The following is an 18,664-nucleotide window of genomic DNA, read 5'->3' as shown; positions in this document are numbered from 1 at the left end:
TGGCCAAAGGGCTATTTCTAGGTGACTGACATCAGCAGGCATGTTAAAGTAGGCCAATGGCAGGTGTAGTTGTGTGAATGGCCTCAAAATTATTCATTGCCCAACACAAACACTTGGCAGGAGCAGGAGTAAAACTCTTACCTAACTCATTTGCTGTATTACAGTATTACACAGTTACCACAAGCACCACATAGCTTATCGGGCTGAAAACTGGCCAAAGGGTTATTTCAAGGTGACTGACAGCAAGTGTGCTAAAGTAGGCCAATGGCAGGTGTAGTGGTATGAATGGCCTCAAAATTATTCATCTCCACACACACTTTCCAGGAACAGGATTAAAACTCTTACCTATCTAGCTTGCTATACTACAGCATTATGCAGTTATCATGAGCACCACAGAGATTATAGGGCTAAGATTTGGCTGATGGTTTATTTCAAGGTGACTGACATCAGCATGACTGCTAACAATGGGAAGTGCGGTGTGTGTGAATGGGCCATAAATCATTCCTCTGGAAACACACACACACACACACACACACACACACACACACACACACACACACACACACACACACACACACACACTCAGTCACACACAACTTTACATTTGACAGGACTGAATATACATATGCTACATGAATACTGATTTGTACTATTGTGTTACACAGTTATCACAAGCACCACAGACACTATAGGGTTGAGGGCTACCAAAAGGAATGTGTACAGTGATTAGCATCAGCACATCATGTGATATCAGCCAATTGGATGTGTAGTAGGTGGGACAGGCCTCATAATGGATTTCTCTCTGTCACTGTCTGTCTCTCTCTTCCCCACATCTGTGTGTGTGTATGTTTGACATATTATAGTGTGTTGGCCTTGGATATGTGTGAGTATTCTTATCAAATGTGTGTGTGAGGCATGAATGGTGTACAATTTGGTGTGTGCACAGACATCTGTGAATGACAGATATGTATAGTCCACTGTGTTGTCAGATATGGGCTTCATTTCTCTAAGTGTAGGAGCATGCCCAGTATGACCTTATGTATTGAGTGTGCAAATCCATTCCAGGTAGGGTTGTACTCCAGTCCAGGGTTTGGTGTTCTACACCTACAGCTAGCAACCTGTTTCTGCAGGATAGCTGTAGATAGGCTAACAATATGGAGTCACAATGGACGACAAGTAGGGGGATACCATAACTATTGCTGCCTGTGCTGCTTGTGTTACATGGTTGGTGTTAGCAGAGATATTCAGACATATGCACTGTTTTACACTGTGATGTATTATGTCATTGACTACTGACAGATATAATTATTTGCTCACAGTTATTTACTGAGAAATACAAGATAAATGAAGCTGAGTCCAGTATTGTGGTCTACAGCCTACACATTCTTGCACACTCCTGCCATTCTGGAGGGGTAGCTACAGACACTTGCTGACAGGTTTGTGTAAATGGTCCAGCACCTTGGTACTATGGTGTCTGAGGATCCCCTTCTTGTGCATATATCGACTTAACAGAATGGCCATATCCTGCTTTGGCCATACCTTTCAGCTGTACAGATTCACCCAAGTTACTCAAAGGCAGGGCTCATATATCAGTTCCCCTTCACATTGTGGTTTACGAGCAAGTTTGCAGCCACCCATTACTGGGTTTGCAGGCAGGGGTAGTATGGGCACACATCAGAGTTTCAGACTTCACACACTCCATGGTGTCTATGCATCTACACCCCCCTCCCACTCTGTTATTCTACCCTCTTCCTAACATTATGCGAGCGATATCTGAGAAGTATCCCTATAGTTGACCCTTCATCCCAGTGGTATTTATGGATTGGTCCACATTTCATGCAGTGGGACATGGGGGGGCATGCTACTGGGATTTGTCAACATGGCCTTGCATTTGTGTTCTGTTGACTGTGTTAGGTTGTTAGTCGTGATCTCATGAGATACCATAGATTGGCACTATGGGTGGGGCACACGCCTTTGACAGACGACTGTAGGCCATTTGGTAGTGATACAGGTCATCTGTAGCAGGCCATGCATTCTGTCACTCCTACATTCCCAGGCTTTGAGACGGTGGATTCCCCTGGGGTGCCAGGGCAAGTGTGCAAAGTGTTAATGGCAATAGTACCTGTCCATATTGATCAATTGGTCTGGATGCAGGCAGGGTGCTGCTTACAGCTAAGGACGCACCTGCATAGGACACCTCTTCAGCATGCTACATTCTGTACGTATTCCCATACAGAAGTGGGGTCAATCTGTTCTCATTCTCAACAGCAAGGATATGACCTGTGATAAACCTGTGGCTGATGGTGGGGTGAGCTGAGTGCATGTGTGATATGAAAGCTACTTGCATAGATATATTCACATTCACAGATATACCTGGGACATTCCCCTTATGCTGCCTTGTGCAGGGACAAAGGCAGTCTCTCATTACTTCATAACTGTGCCTTTTGTGGTCTGCCAGTGATTGGCCAGCCTACAGCACTATTCCATACTACATGGACAGCTATTGTGCTGCTAACCTGACTGTACAATTCCAATGTTGTGTGCAGCTACAGTTAAATTTTATGCACTCTGACTAGGGTACTTCTGCCTGTGTACTATGTGTATTCATGGCATGTCCATCTTTCAGATGGTGACAGATACTGACATTTGGACAGTGAGTATGGACAACTGCTGACATGGGTATTGCTGAGAAGCATTTTGTTTTGCACTGCAGTTGTCGGAACATGGCCCTTTCAACCACAGTACTGCCATAGGCCACCAGGACACAACCCTCCATCCATGCCTACATGCTGACCACTTCCAGACAATATTGAACACACAACAACCTAGCACACAGACCCCCTTCATATTGTACACATGCAACAATCTAGCCTGTAGATTGGGCCTGCTTGGGTAATCTGTGCTCCACTGATAGTACTCCTCACACGTTACATGTTACTGCATTTCTACATAGCATTGCCAGGGGGGGGGGCACACTTGACAAATGTAAACTGCGCTATGCCTGTACTGGTATGTCAGGTACTCTGTTGGCTTCTACATCATTTTGTATTCTGACCTATCATGCAGACTGGAGGCATATCAGTGGAGTACAGATCTTAGGTATTATTGACCTACATTTCAGTTTCAGACTTCTTACCCTTCAGAAGTAACATACAACTGACAGACCTGTTGCAGTCTTTCTGTGTAGATCTGGAGGGGGGCTGTTCATCATTGCCATCAATTGGAGGCCTTTGCCCAGCCTTACTTTATGGTCATCTACATCTGTCCTGCTGGCTGAAGCTGGTGGTGGTATGTGATCCTCACTAACATGCATGTGTGTGTCATATGGATGCACATTTGGGCCACCACATCTACTGCAGTGAGATTTGTCACCTTGTCTAGTACTGCCTAGTGTATTGACACCAGTATTTGTTTGGATTTCATGCTGCCCATATAGGTATCCAGTATCTGCTGCCATCGCATTCAACCACCCAAGTCCCTTGCATGCTCACATCCATACCATAGATACAACTATCAGAACATACTACTCCATTCAGTAACTGATAGGAACAGTGACTTACCTTGTGGCTGTGTCAGTATTGAAGATGGTGCTGGAGGGCTGACTATGTCTGATGCACATAGTACACTCTCTATACATGGTAAAGCACAAGTGTCATATTTGGCATCCCTTTTACTGTATGTGCACATCAGAGAAAGGCTTCATTCCCTTGGTCCCTATTTTGTCAGTGTATGTGCTATGTATGTTGCCTCTTTGCCATGGCCTGGGCATACTGGGCACGCCTCCTTCTGCCTACATGGGCAGGCTCAGGTAGTTCCACCTCCTAGTCCCTATGTGCCTGTGCTGGCCTTGGCAATGCTGGGGGGTCTTTGTGGCCTTGCCCCATACTGTTCCTGCTGCAGCTGTTTCCGCAGGATCATATTGTGTAGCATGGCACATACTCTGAACATTTGTGTACATGTAGCTGGAGAGTACTGCAAGGCTCCACCGGATATGTCCAGACAGTGGAACCATGACTTGAGCATCCCAAACACATGCTCTATTATGATTCTGGTTTGTGCATGTGCCTCATTATGGAGTTCTTGTTCAGGTGTGTGTGCATTTCTGAGGGGTGTCATTAGCCATGGCTCCAGTGCATAGTCAGCATCTCCCACTAGCTGGCCATATGGGATGTCCCCACTGGCAAATGACTGGTACAGCTGTGTCATATGCCAGATGTGGCAGTAGTGATAGTTTCCAGGCTGCCAGCAAACACATTCAAGATAATGCCCTGGGCATCGCACATGACCTAGCAGTTGATGGAGGGGAAGCCCTTGCGGTTTATGTAGACCCTACCCCGCTCAATGGGTAGTGCTTTGATGTGTATGTGCGTGCAGTCTATAGCACCCACTACCTCAGGGTATTCTGCTATTTGGTGGAAGAGATGCATACTGCTGGTCAACGCCTCATGGGTGATGGGGAGGTATATGTGCCCACCGGCATGTGCTGACATGGCGTCTAGGAACTGGTGGAATACCCTGGATGCTGATGCCTGTGAGAACCCCATGATATCCCCATTTGCCCTTTGGAAGGTACCTGTGGCTAGTATTTGTAAGCCTACACATACCTTGATATCCACTGGGATGGGTTCCCCTCTGTTGGTTATGTGTGTGAGGTGGGACCGGCACAGGTCAACAATTTGCTGTAGAATGTCCCTTTCCACCCTATAGCACTCCACTATCTCCAGCTCATGTAGGCCCTGGTAGGTTACTCTGGATCTGTACACTCTTCTCCTCCTTCTCACTGTGGGATGATCATCAGCATTCACATCCTCACCACCCTCAGCCTCTTGCACATATTGATATATGAGAGCAACAGCAGCCCTTATCATTTTATTAGTTTTGTCAGGTAAAATTTGTCTGTCTGTACACTGGTGGTGTAGAGCTTGTGGGAAAAAAACAGAGTGAAAGGGGTTTGCATAGTTTATAGTACTGTGCTGGGCTGCTGCCTGTGTAATTGGCTGATTCTGATACATTTCACCTGCCAGCTATGCAAGTTCTCCTTGATTGCCTTCCTACTGTTGTTTTCCCTTCCCATTGCCTTCCCGTTTAAGCCCTGAGGCGCACCACACATGCCTAGCGCTGAGATATGAACTGTGCTGCTGTTTCCTGTTTTGTATTTTTTGTTTAAAACCTGGTGCATGGCATGACCACCCATTTAAGCAAGGAAAACAGTGCTCAACAATGTGAGACACACCCCCTTCGTTATCTCTGCTTAGCTAAGAGCAAACACGGGTTGCAGGGCTCCAATAAGTTTACACCAAGCATGACACACCCACCCTACTGAAGTCATCCTCTTGTCTTGCCTACATGGTTCCCTATTCCTGCACCTGCATGGTTAGATGCAGGCTTCCAGTAGGTAAAAATCTGTGATTCTGTATAGGTCCCTTCATTTGCCTACCCCAGTGTGCAGGTCCATAGTTACAATTCCCAAGCACACCCTTTCCCCTTGGCAACCAGTGTTCCCTTGTCTTGTTTACATTCTGCCTGCCATTGATTGTAATGGCAAAATGCAGGTTTTTCTTAAATGGCAGTTTTTTCCTTTTTTTTTAATTTTCGGCACCCCTGTGTTTTCGCACCGCTGCCCTTAGGTTAAACGGCGGAGATCGAACAAAAAAAAATAAAAGTTTTATTTTTATAATATTTATGTGCCTTTTAATGCCAATGGCCTTATATTTGGCCATTGGCTTCTTCATTTTACATAATACATGCTTTTCATGAGCTGTCATGCCTCTGTTTTGTCAGATGCAAAAATGTATTTGGCTACTAGCCGAATACATTTTTGCACTGACACTGTTCCTATACGGAATCCATTCAGCTTGCTGGATCACAAAATCACTTCATTCATTTGCATGGTTTTCACCAGCAAATGAGGTGATTTGCATACTGAATGGAATTCCATGCAGGAACAATACAGGGCCGCTTGTGCACGCTAAAATGGCCCTATCCTGGATCGCACAGTGGCCATATTGCATGCAGGAGCTGCTACACTGCTCCTACATGGAATTTGGCCATTTGTGAATCCAGCCAATAGTTTAATAAACATCAGGAAGAGCACAAATCAAAACATAGATGAACTGGGTTTTATCATTAAGCAGCTCAGAAAAACACACAGGTACAGGCTAATCATAAGTCGTCCACAGATACCAGCTGTGTATTATCTCTTTGCAGTCCATGCTAAGAGCACCAATAAGGTAACTAAAGGCTACATACAATGTTAAGTATTTTAAATAAAATGAATGTATGAATTACATGGCCACCATCTTCCTGACAACTGTCTGTTTAACTAATTTCAAACCAATTAAATGATTGAATGGCTTTATGCCTTATGAATTGTGCATTCGTATGCGAGAAGCAAGCTAAAGAGGACCGGATTCATTCAGTACACTTTTATTGCTCATATGACAAACAAAAAGAGTAGTACAAACTTATAATACTGCAAGAAAAATGGAGTATTTAATACCACTGTCCTTAGCCTTGAAAAAACAGTGAACTGTCCCTTTAGCAAAGCAAAACCTTGGAACACCTTACAACTGAAGGATATCAGCACAGCAGGATTGCTAGCATCTATAAGGTCATAAACAAAATTTTTGTAAAATAATTCAGTGTAATTTCTCAGTGCACAGGATCCTGGAAAAAGAAAACATCTGAAAACAGCCGGATACTGAGTAATAAAGAAAAATGAAGAATAATCAAAGATGAATATTAAAGTCTGAACTATCCAATCAGTTTAGAAGGCATTCTAATTCTTGAACTTCTGCAACATGGCATGGGTCAGCAGGGGGAGAAACAGTAGACAGTATTGCCATTATCATAAGCTTTCTGTTCAACAAACTAAAACAATTGTACATCAATTTACAGAATGGCAATTTCATAAACAGCAACAAAAGCTCCAGTAGCCTGAAGATGCACTTCCATTCACATATTAAACTAATTTAGTTATCTTGCATTGATACTGAAAAATGATAATGACTGAATTCAAGCTGTTCTGAGATCTCAGATTAAAACATTTGAGTACAGCTGGAAGACCTGCATAGTTTACATTGTTTTGGCAACATCCTTTTTATAAATATTTTTTCACGACAGCTGCAACTGTACTTCTAGTTTCTTCTGTTGTAAAATTTGGAATATTTCTATCAAAATTTTCATCTTTATTTTGTAAAGAATCTTTTTTTTTTAATTCAGGCAAAGATGTTTTTTTTTCAAATTCCCTTGCATAAAAGCAAATCAAGGATAACCTAGACCAATTTGTTCAAACTCTTTAGTGAAGGCATGTCAAAAAACATTAATTCTGAGTACATGATAATCAGCTATTTATCAATGTTATTTACTCAGTCATGGGTTAACAAATTATTCTAGTACATGTCCTAAAACTTTATGTATGCATGCATGCAATCATTGCTGATGTCAGCTGTAAAGAAAGTCAAAAGTATGTAAAGATGTGGGTAATATGTTCTGTCATGTCCTAACAAATTTTGTTGTCCTTTGCAACCTCTATCCACTGCATTTGTGTGCCACTATGTGTAGCAGTAGCTCGGGCAATGACTTTGGAGTCTTTCCCTATGAATGATCAAGATCATGGGTGCCAGAGCTATAGAGCAAGGGGGAGGGGAGCCCCCCACTTTTACAGCTGCAAGACCTGTCGGAAAAAATAGTTTTCATGCTAACGTGGATTTGCACATGGAAGTTTAACTAAAGTAGCTGTTTTTGTTGTATTATTCCTCAGTGTTACAGGAGTTATGCTGTCACTGTTTTGTTGGTGCTGCCAGAGCCAGAGTCATGCCGGTAAGGAGTTTTGTTCTTTTATTTGCAGGAGTTATTCTGCTCGTGTGTGTGTGTGTGTGTGTGTGTGTGTGTGTGTGTGTGTGTGTGTGTGTGTGTGTGTGTGTGTGTGTGCGTGTGTAAAATGCCCCAGTTAGGTATACCTGGTGGTTAGTGTTACTCAGGCTCAAACAAGAGCCTGAATTCTCTACCCATACCACCACTTGTGATTCAGGGAGTTGAGTCCATAGCTCTCAACTGTCTAGATTTTCACAGAATATTTGGTTTTATGCTTTTGTTATGTTCCTCTTAAAATTTGTGGTTTTCTGGCAAATCAGTGAGAACTGAGTTCATTAAATAATGATAGCCCTTTAAGTTTCAGTCTTCCTATCTTTCAGGAAACACATGGTACACAAAACACTTTATCTTAGCAACTTTCTAAGATTATACAAGCAATATTTACAATGTGTCCCTGGTTTTTGGGCTTTGCACTTCCCCCAAATACATTTTGGCTTTTTTCCAGATTTCTTGTGCTGCGAAGTTGAAAGATTTAGTTGAGTGTCAAGTGGATTTTACAAGGAGCTGAGAGCCTCAGGGGAAGAGAAGTTTACTGCTACTTATGCAAAGGTGCTTGCATTGTTAGTAGCACAACAAGTAGTGTACTTTCATTTGATGCAGAAGGCTGTGGGTTCTACTCCCACAGTATGCAGATGGATCGCTGATACTGTACTGTATTGTACTTTAAAGGGAGTGGATGCTGCAGTCCTAATGAATGTCTTCCTTTGGAGGAGTTGCCTAGTAACTATGTTTCTGTTATCAGTTTGCCATCCATTCTCCATTGCAAAATTACTATCTTATCATTTTTAATGTAGCATAGGCAATTTATTTTCCAAAGGCAACAGGCACTTTATTTGTAGATGAAACAATGAAATATAACGTTGTTTGCTAGCAGCAACCTCTTCATTAGTTACAGATGCCATCAATGTGGAATTATTTAGATGATTTACTTCTGCAGACATTTTGCATATTTACTGATATTGGTGGATTGTAATGACAGAAGTTCGAGTGGTCTTTTATGGTTGAAATTTTCTGAAATGGGTAGCTTTGTCATTGTTGGTTCATACATTTTGTTTCACTGCTTACTAGAAGACTGTTCCAAACTACAAATTTAAAACACATTCCAACAAGTGGTGCTGTATTATACAAGGGATATAATTTAATACAATCAGGTTAATTTAATCAGGAAGGTGAATCAAAGACCGCAAACATGTATGCTTGCTCACAGAATGCAGGAAATCAAAAAAGGGGAAAGAGACCAGTCATCAATTGAGTCCCCCAGGGTTCGGTGCTTAGACTTTTTCTGTTTGGCATATACATCTCAAAAGTAGAAGGAAATACCAAAGGGCTTTGGCTAAGCTTGAGATGACTCCAAGTTAGGAGCAGTTATCGAATCCCCAAATGACTTAGCCATCATGTAGGAAGGTTTTTCCCAAAAAATAACTGGTGCCAGAATCATGAATTGAAACTAAACGCCAAGAAATACATTATTGTATCCTTTGGGAAATCATCTACTCCAAGGAACTGCCAAATTCACAATGCCCCCTGAGAAATGACCCAGTTGCTTGGCATTTGGAAACTTGTGTGCGCAGTGACCTAACTTTTGACCAACATTGCCCAGACCGTAAAAAAAGTTCACAAAAAACTTGGACTGCTCTACCATAACAAACACGCCCCCGGATTTACTAATCTTCCAGGCAGGAGTAGCTTAGTCCTGCATGGAAGTGGCCATTTAGGAGCAGGACGGCAGTGCACCATGCATATTAATGAGGCACGCTGAGCTCCTAATCTTATATGGAGCATATAAGAGTGTAGGGGGCGTGTCTGAGAGCAGAGCTCTCAGAATATACATGCCCCTGCAATGAAGAATAGCAAAAAGGGCAAAGAAAGGAGTGAGACTGCTCATAGGTGTCCGCATATCCCCACCATCATTCCCCCCTCATATACAACAGCAAATAAATACAAATAAAATGAAAAAACTTTTTTTTTTCATTAAAATTCCAATTTAAAGCTAATCGTAGGTGCACAGGTGTGCCCATCGCTTAGCTATGGTTAATGCAGCTTAAATGACTGAAGAGGGTAACAAGGAAGATATATGCAAATGAAGCAACATAGCAATAGTGTAGGGGGCAGAGCATTTGCCTTACGAGCAGGCATTCCTGGCTTGAGTCCTACTGCAGCACATTCCATTTTCCATGGCAAAGCACATTATGACCAATATTTTTGTTGCATAACCCACTAAATAACATATATTTGCGAACTGGAGTACTGTATTAAATGCACATGTGAGGTGTCAGTGTCATAATGACTAAAGCACTAGTAAGCAAGTTTAAGCACCAATAAGCAGTAGTAAGCATATTTAAGCAGTAGTAAGTGAGTTTAAGCCCATTTGCGTGGGGAGTAAGCAATGTGCACACAGGTTAAGAAATTTAGAAGCTAACTCTCTGTAAGCATCATTAACTGGAGGTTAGCAGTGCTTACCCTTGCATAAACCGGTGCAAACCTGCTTACAACTGCTAAAAAGTGCCTTAATCACTCTGTGTCTAACTGCCCTTGTTCTGCCCAGCAACAAAATAAACAGACTTGCAGGTCTTGAACCCAGAACCCTATACTTTATAATCACAGTAGTTAACCACCAAGCCATCATAGTAGTACAGAAAAATGAGGTATCAGCAAACATGTCTTCACTATAGTAAAATAAAAACTGAGCCTGTGAAAGGAATCAGTATACAGACATATGCTCCATAACCCACTACATAAAATAAATATGTGAACTGGAGTACAGCAGTAAGCCCAGAAGTCAGGTGTAATTGTAATAGAGTGTTGAAGTCCCCAATAAATCACAAGGACCCAATACAATGTACGTACACATGAATCATGGATACCAGGCATACATATAAGATGTAATGAATAATAAATCAATGCCAAAAAAAATATATAATGCAAAGTCAAATGCAAGCTACGCTAAGCATTGCACAGGTCAGCTTAGGAGGTGTAAGCAATGTGTAGGCCAGCTAACTCAATGTACCCCAGTGTCATAACCTTCTAAACAATGCCAACCTTAGCTAAACAGGTTTGCCCATAGCTCAGCCTTTTCAAAACCAGCCAATCATGAAAAAGTGTGGGAAATTGGCCATACTTAAACCCAAGAGGCGAGAATACATCTCATAACTGGTTGTAGCTTCCCTTGCAGGCATCATGTCAGGAAGGGGAGAGGGTGTGCATTTTCGGGCACAGCGCTGGTGCATACAGGAGTCCAGAGTCATGGCAGGACTCCTTGTCAAAGACCATGAGCACAGACTGCTGCAGGGCCAGTACCATGGCTGCCAATATAAGGTGGATACCTGGGACTGTCTCACCCATGACCTCACCAGTGCCACTGACAAACCCCAAACTGGTGACCAGGTCAGGCATCACTATGCTGACCTGAAGCGGTGTAAGGGGGACCTCTTGGAGCAGTGTCTCTGAGAGGCTAGAATGGTGGGGGATGTCCCAGCAGTGTGTAAGTATCACCCCACTATGTCTGTAATAATTGCCAGCTCATGTATATCATGGGTAGGTATGGCTAACTATTCCTCTTATGTCCTCCACAGCTGCAGTCGAGTGGGCCATGAACCAGGAGGCCCATGGCAGTTGCCTGGAGAGGTTGTGATGCGAGGCAGGTCAGTAATACTCTTGCATGCACTGTCACAGGAAATAAATCTAAAAGTATTAGTAAATTAATTGCCTGTATAAAACCTGTATTGTTTAAGGCAAGTACTGCATACCCTGGAGAATATGGCAGGAAGAGACTCATATAGTATTTATGTAAATAAAAGCATAATAGCCTGACAATAAAGGTCTAACTGCTGGACTGCATGTGTATACTCTGGCATCGTATAGTAATGTAGATTTGCATTCATGTAATAGTACTGTTGTATTAAGCACTTGTTGCTCACACCGCGCACCATAAAAAGAATGTTTAGGAACGCCTGTATGACTGGTGTAATCCCCAGAGGCCATTTAGTACAAATGAGAGACACATAGACAGAAAACAGGGAAAAGGCAGCCAACAAAACCCAAATAGCACATGCAACTGAGATGTGAACTGTTGTTTTTTTTAGCACACACAGCCGTGGTTCCAATCCTGCCAGTGGTAGTAGTCTGCATAAATAATCATACCCCACAATTGTACAGATATGTCCAGAATGTCCAGTAAAGTGGCCCATATCTGTTGCCTGTCAATCTGTCCCCCTGGGAAACCAGTGGGATGATCCCAGACGTATAGGCAGCAAACACGAAATACAACTGACTGACACACATCTATGAGAACAAAGCTGGCACACTAGCAACTCCCCAAAACCTTATGAGACTAAGAAGCCATGTATGTCCCATTTACACCCTCATCTTGTCAAGCTATGGCCAGAGTGTGTACAGTAACAGAGTGAGATATATGTGCATAATAGTAATGTGGAATCTGGTACTGTGTGTGGCAACATTCAGGTAGTGCTAACAAACATTTCTCCCACAGGTATGTCAGATACCAACACTGTGCCCAGAAATACAAGAATGATACCCTGTACTGGTACTGTTTACATTGGTATTGTATGGCATTGTGACTGATGCAGTTGCTCTGAATAATGAGGTATTACTCATCACTGTCGTCCACACTGTCCTACAAAATATAACTGTCTAGGAAATCTGTATAAGAGTATTGTAATACAAGGTCAGAATGCAAAAGCACAGGAGAATTATAAGACAGAAAGCAGATAGGAGATATACAGCAATATCAGTATGGCACACACAACTCTGATGGACAGTGTTTAAGTTGTAGCAGACACAGCCATGGTCTGAATCCTGTGAGTGGAAGTAGGCTGCATACAGAATCATACCCCACAACTGTACAGATGAGACCAGAATGTCCACTATATGGGCTCATATCTGCTGCCTGTCCCCCTGGTAATTCCGTGGGAAGATCCCAGATGTTTAGCCAGCAAACAGAGAATACCAGTGATTGTCAAACATCTATGAGAACAAACCTGTCACTGTAGCAACTCCCAAAACTGGTTAGGAGAGTAATACGCCAAGTATGTCCTATGTACACCCCCATGTTGTCAAGCTGTGACCAGAGTGTGCACAGTAACAAAGTGAGATTAATGGACATAATACTAATGTGTAATCTGGAACTTTGTGTAGCAACATTCAGGTAGTGCTAACAATCATTGCTCCCACAGGTACGTCGGATACGAACACTGTGCTGAGAAATAAAAACTATTATACCCTGTACTGGTACTGTTTACTCTGGTATTGTAGGGAATTGTGAGTGTTGCAGTTTCTCTAAATAATAAAGTATGACTGATCACTGTCACCCACACTGTGCTACATAATATAACTGTGTAGGAAAGCATGTATATGTGTGTGTCTAGTCACTAAAGGCTGAAGAGGGCAATATTCTAGATATGTCCTGGTACACCTGCACGTGGCCAACATATGGCCAGAGTCTGTGCAGAAAGAGTTAGATAGCTATGTACACATCAACTCAGAATCTGGGAGTATGTGAAGAAGCAGTTAGTTAGTGTTAACAAACATTCCCTCCACAGGTATACTAGGTAAGAGGTGTATATTGCAGGTAAAACCAGTTCATGTATAACGATGATGACAGCCATATCACTGTCCATACTAAGGCTATAGGGTAGTATAGTAAGACTTGTAAGGTACAGATAACAGAACTGACTAGGAAAGTAATGTGGACTACAGGAATATACTAGTTGTTATTTGACATCTTTCTCTCCCCCTCACCATATCTCCAACAATAAACAACATATCCTCCCCCAACCGGTATGTAATGACTCCAATGTTCTGATAATGTCCTATTATTTGATAAATATTTTAATAGTTCCCATGCATGTGGTATATTGAATTATTCCAACATTGGTGGCATGGTGCCATCAATGTACCTGCATGCTGTTCTTATTACCACCGTGGTGCCATATATGCATGTGTTCAGTTTGCTATGCAGCTGTTCTGTATCTGGTGTCTGGGTTAATGGAAATATCTATGCATGCTGTTATACCTAACCCCGGAATGTGTTGACTATTACTAACCCACATATGATGATAAACTCTAAACACTATAGCATGTTTGGGAAGGCCGGTCCCAGTGGACCCACCTGTCCAACCTTAGCTGGCCATGGCAGCAGGCACCAGCATGTCTGGGGCCCAGCCCGGGACCTCCCTGTCCGTTGGTCCTGTACCACCTTCGGGTGGAACTGCCTCAGGGGATGGGGCTTGCCCCCCCAGGAGCGGGCGTGGAGAGGAACTTGTCACCTGTCACTAGGTCCGGGTCGGTTGTGGTGCGTAGCAAGCTCAACCAGCAGTTTGGTGATCTGCTACACCAGCTCGAGGGTCACATGTCATGACTAGAGGGTCAGGCTGGCTCTGCGACTCAGCCCCTAGCACAGCCACCTTCGGGGCTGTGAAGGTGCAGTGGTGACTGCCCATGGGTGAGGATCTCAGTCACACTGTTTCCACTAGGAGGCTCATGGGCTTCTGATTTCCCAACACTGGTCCCCATCAAAGTGTTTAGCCCCCACATGTGTCACATACTGCCCTTGTATGCGTCTTGTTTCTCTTGGCTGTTGACCTACCCAACCTACCTCCCTAAATATACCTACTATCCCTCCCCAAAATCCCACTCTCACTTGAAAAAAAAAAATAAAAAAAGGGCAATCTGTTCCCCAAAAAAATCTTGCCACATACATAGCTGTCCATTTCACACATGTGTCCACTGGACACATGTAATCAGGTCTAACTGGCATCACAACTTATTATTGTTGTCTTCGGTTCCTCTTCATATGATCGAATTTCTCTAAACTCGAAAGTCATAAACTGGAAACCCGAATCTCGAATTTAGAGAAATTCAAACATATGAAAGGGACAAACAAAAAAAAATACCTTTCAAAAGTTTTCACAGGGGGGCTTCACCCCCTGCACCCCCTACACCATCCTACTTAAATATACCTACTCCGAGATCACACTATAGTGAAGGAAAGGGAATTCTCCCATTCAGCGCTATACACGTAAGTGCAAAACAGAAGATTTTCCATTCCTCTGCTATAGTGCGGTCATGGAACATTCACATTTAAACTGCTAGGGTACAGGGGGATCTGGCCCCCTGCAATAAGGTAAGTTAACTTTTTATTTTTTTAAAGCTAAGGCTCCCATTCACAATTTCAAGTGAATGGAAGTTCGAGATTCTGGTCTCGAGATTATGAATTTTGAGCTTCCATCCATTCGATCTTGTGAAGGTGAACCTTGTCCTCAACCCTCTCCCAGGGGCTTGAGTGTCCAAACCTACCTCCAAATTCAGTATATATGCACAGCTGTTGCTGTAGAAAAAATTGGCAGCTATGGACCTTCGCCATACCCTTCCTGCACATCCCCTAGCTATTTTCCCTACTGTCGTTCCCTCTTTGTGCCCCTTTTTCACCACTCTCCTATCAATCCTTTTTTTTCTTTTCTTTTAAAGAAATTAGCATGGGGGTATGAGGGAGTAAGCACTTTTAAGCAGCAGTAAGCGGTTTTAAGCCTGTTTGCGCGGGGGTAAGTAATGCTTACACTGGTTAAGCAATTTAGAAGCTGATTATAAGAAACTGTAACCGAAAGTTAGCATTGCTTACCTCCATGCAAACCTGCTTACAACTTCTCAAAAGTGCCTTAATCACCCTGTTTCCAACGACCCTTGTTCTGTCCAGCAACAAAATAAACAGCCTCTGCAAGGCTCAAACTCAGGACCCTGGACACCATAGCCAAAGTGATTTATACTAAGCCATGTCAGATATACATAACCCTGATATTTTCACAAACATATCATCCAGCCCAATCATTCAACAGTACATGGAATGTATTCCAACATGTAGATGTAAGTGTGTCTGTGTGTGTGTGTGTGTGTGTGTGTGTGTGTGTGTGTGTGTGTGTGTGTGTGTGTGTGTGTGTGTATCTATCTATCTATATATATATATATATATATATATATATATATATATATATATATATATATAGATATATATTAATATCAACATAGATAAATCATATCTATATATGTAAAAAAAAAAATATATATATATATATATATATAAACATATATATATATAATATACAAATCCATACATCTATAGATATATATGTCTACATCTATATGTGTGTATATATATATATATATATATATATATATATATATATATATATATATATATATATATATATATATATATATATATATATATATATATATATATATATATATATATATATATATGGTGTAGGACATAAGATCGACAATGAAGAACATCGACACCGACTTCACCGACACGAAACGCCGACGCTGCAATGACCGACAAGACGAAGCGGATATCTAACAGGTAAGTGGAGGACGGTGAGGGACTTAGGGTTGGGAGTGGGTAAGGAAAGTATGCGATAGCGAGGACTTGAGGTTAGGGCGGATTAAGTGAGTTAGGGTTAGGAGCGGTAAGGAAAGTGTGCGATAGCGAGGAGTTGAGGGTTAGGGGCGGATTAAGTGAGTTAGGGTTAGGAGCGGGTAAGGAAAGTGCGATAGCGAGGAGTTGAGGGTTAGGGGCGGATTAAGTGAGTTAGGGTTAGGGAGGCGGGTAAGGAAAGTGTGCGATAGCGAGGAGTTGAGGGTTAGGGCGGATTAAGTGAGTTAGGGTTAGGGAGCGGGTAAGGAAAGTGTGCGATAGCGAGGAGTTGAGGGTTAGGGAGGATTAAGTGAGTTAGGGTTAGAGCGGTAAGCACGTGTGCGATAGTGAGGGACCTTAGGGTTAGGGTTAGGGTTGGGGTTAGTGCATAGATAGTTGTGTGTAAGGTGTAATGTAGGTATTAGGTTGTTGGTGTGCCTGTGTGGTGTAGGTTTGACCAGCTTATCTGTTAGATATCCGCGTTTCGTCTTGTCGGTCTTTTCAGCGTCGGCATTTTCGTGTCGGTGAAGTCGGTGTCGATGTTCTTAGTTGTCGATCTTCTGTCCTAGAACCATATATATATATATATATATATATACAGCAAGTTATATATATGTAAGCATATATATATATATATATATATATATATATATATATATATATATAGACATACAGCTGTAGGTAACAATAGGAACATAACAAAAACATATATGTTCACACGCACCGTTAATGGGGTTGAGAGGCCCCAATCAACATATGTCTTGTACGAATAGATATACCCCCCCACAGCCAAACACGTCTGCCCTGCACTACACTGCCAACTGTTGCAGATCCCATAACCAGGCCCTGACATGATACTGGCACAAGATGTTAACAGCACTCCATCCCACCTATATGATGTCAGGCTGGTATCAGTAACATATCATGCAGTACAGTCTGGCTCCCATAGGGAATGTACAGTGTGGAAGCTATCAACATCCCTAGGATACATATACACATATACACAGACAAATATATGCAGATACAGATATACATATATATGTATATGTATATATATATATATATATATATATATATATATTTGTTGTTATGTCTTTTGGCTTTTCTCGGTTAGGGGTCGCCACAGCGGAACTCCGGTCTGCTAGTGATTGGCAGTAGATTTTTACGTGCCGAGTTGCCAGCTCTGACACACAACCTTCAACGAAGGTATGCCCATTCACGCATGTCTCCACACAGAAGACGCTCTAGTTGAGAATCAAATAGGACAACATCTTACTGTGAGGCGACAATGCTACAGCAGCACCACTACCATATATATATGTATATATATATATATATATATATATATATATATATATATATATATGTAACTACACATGCACACGCAGAGATATGTATAGTAAGATACATATGTAGAAGGTTCACACAATATGGAACAGCCACTATGCCTACAGTTACCACTTTAACAAGTGGACACTGTATGAATCACCCATACAAATGACATTCGTTGCCTGCAACATATGCCCACAGAGATTTCAAAGGATATAACACCACACACAGGTTTGCATAAATGGGAAAGCTTTATTTGTGTACTATTACAGTTGTATATGCCATGTCACATAGCTGTTTAGACAAAGACATCCATATAAGCAGAGTAATGCAACTGCAAAACAGTTATACTAATACAGCAGTCTGGAAAGGTTTACAAATGTTGCTTTCCAGGCCCAGGCCTTCAAGTAGTACAATAATAAAGACAGACTGCACCACAGGATACCAAGCAATCAACAGTAAGTAATGCAGATGTATAGTTCAGCAGCCTCTGTCTACACTCTGTACACAATCCCTAGGGGGTAAAGACCTCATTTTACACAATGGGATGTAACTGTTACATAAATAGGGATAATTGGCACCATCACAAGCACACTGACAAACAGAACAGTCTGTATGGCAGGAAGCAGTAGGCCTGCATTTACCCAAGGTGGATTGTATGGTAATGTACATCCAGATACCTTAAGGCAGTGTAGACATGGTGTGTGTGTGTGTGTGTGTGTGTGTGTGTGTGTGTGTGTGGGAGGTTGCATCTGCTCTTATCATGTGCACCATTGGCTACTGACAGACATCCTAAAGACATCATAGGACAGTACCACTGCTAGCACGTAATGCTCCTGTGGACTATAGCAGATATATTGGCCAATATATGTGGACAGTCTGACATACTCTGGACAGTCCAGAGGTATATACGAACCCTTTAGTGAAGACATGTGGACCAGGCCTGTGGATGTTAACAGCCATGTAGATGGGTATAACATGTAAGTACTGGTATACATTTGCCCCCATCGGTTATGCATTCACACACAC

Source organism: Protopterus annectens, chromosome 10.part0 (genome assembly GCF_019279795.1).
Source record: "Protopterus annectens isolate FY-2018-M chromosome 10.part0, PAN1.0, whole genome shotgun sequence".
In the NCBI taxonomy this organism is placed as follows: Eukaryota; Metazoa; Chordata; order Ceratodontiformes; family Protopteridae; genus Protopterus; species Protopterus annectens.
Note: the sequence above shows the minus strand (reverse complement) of the source record.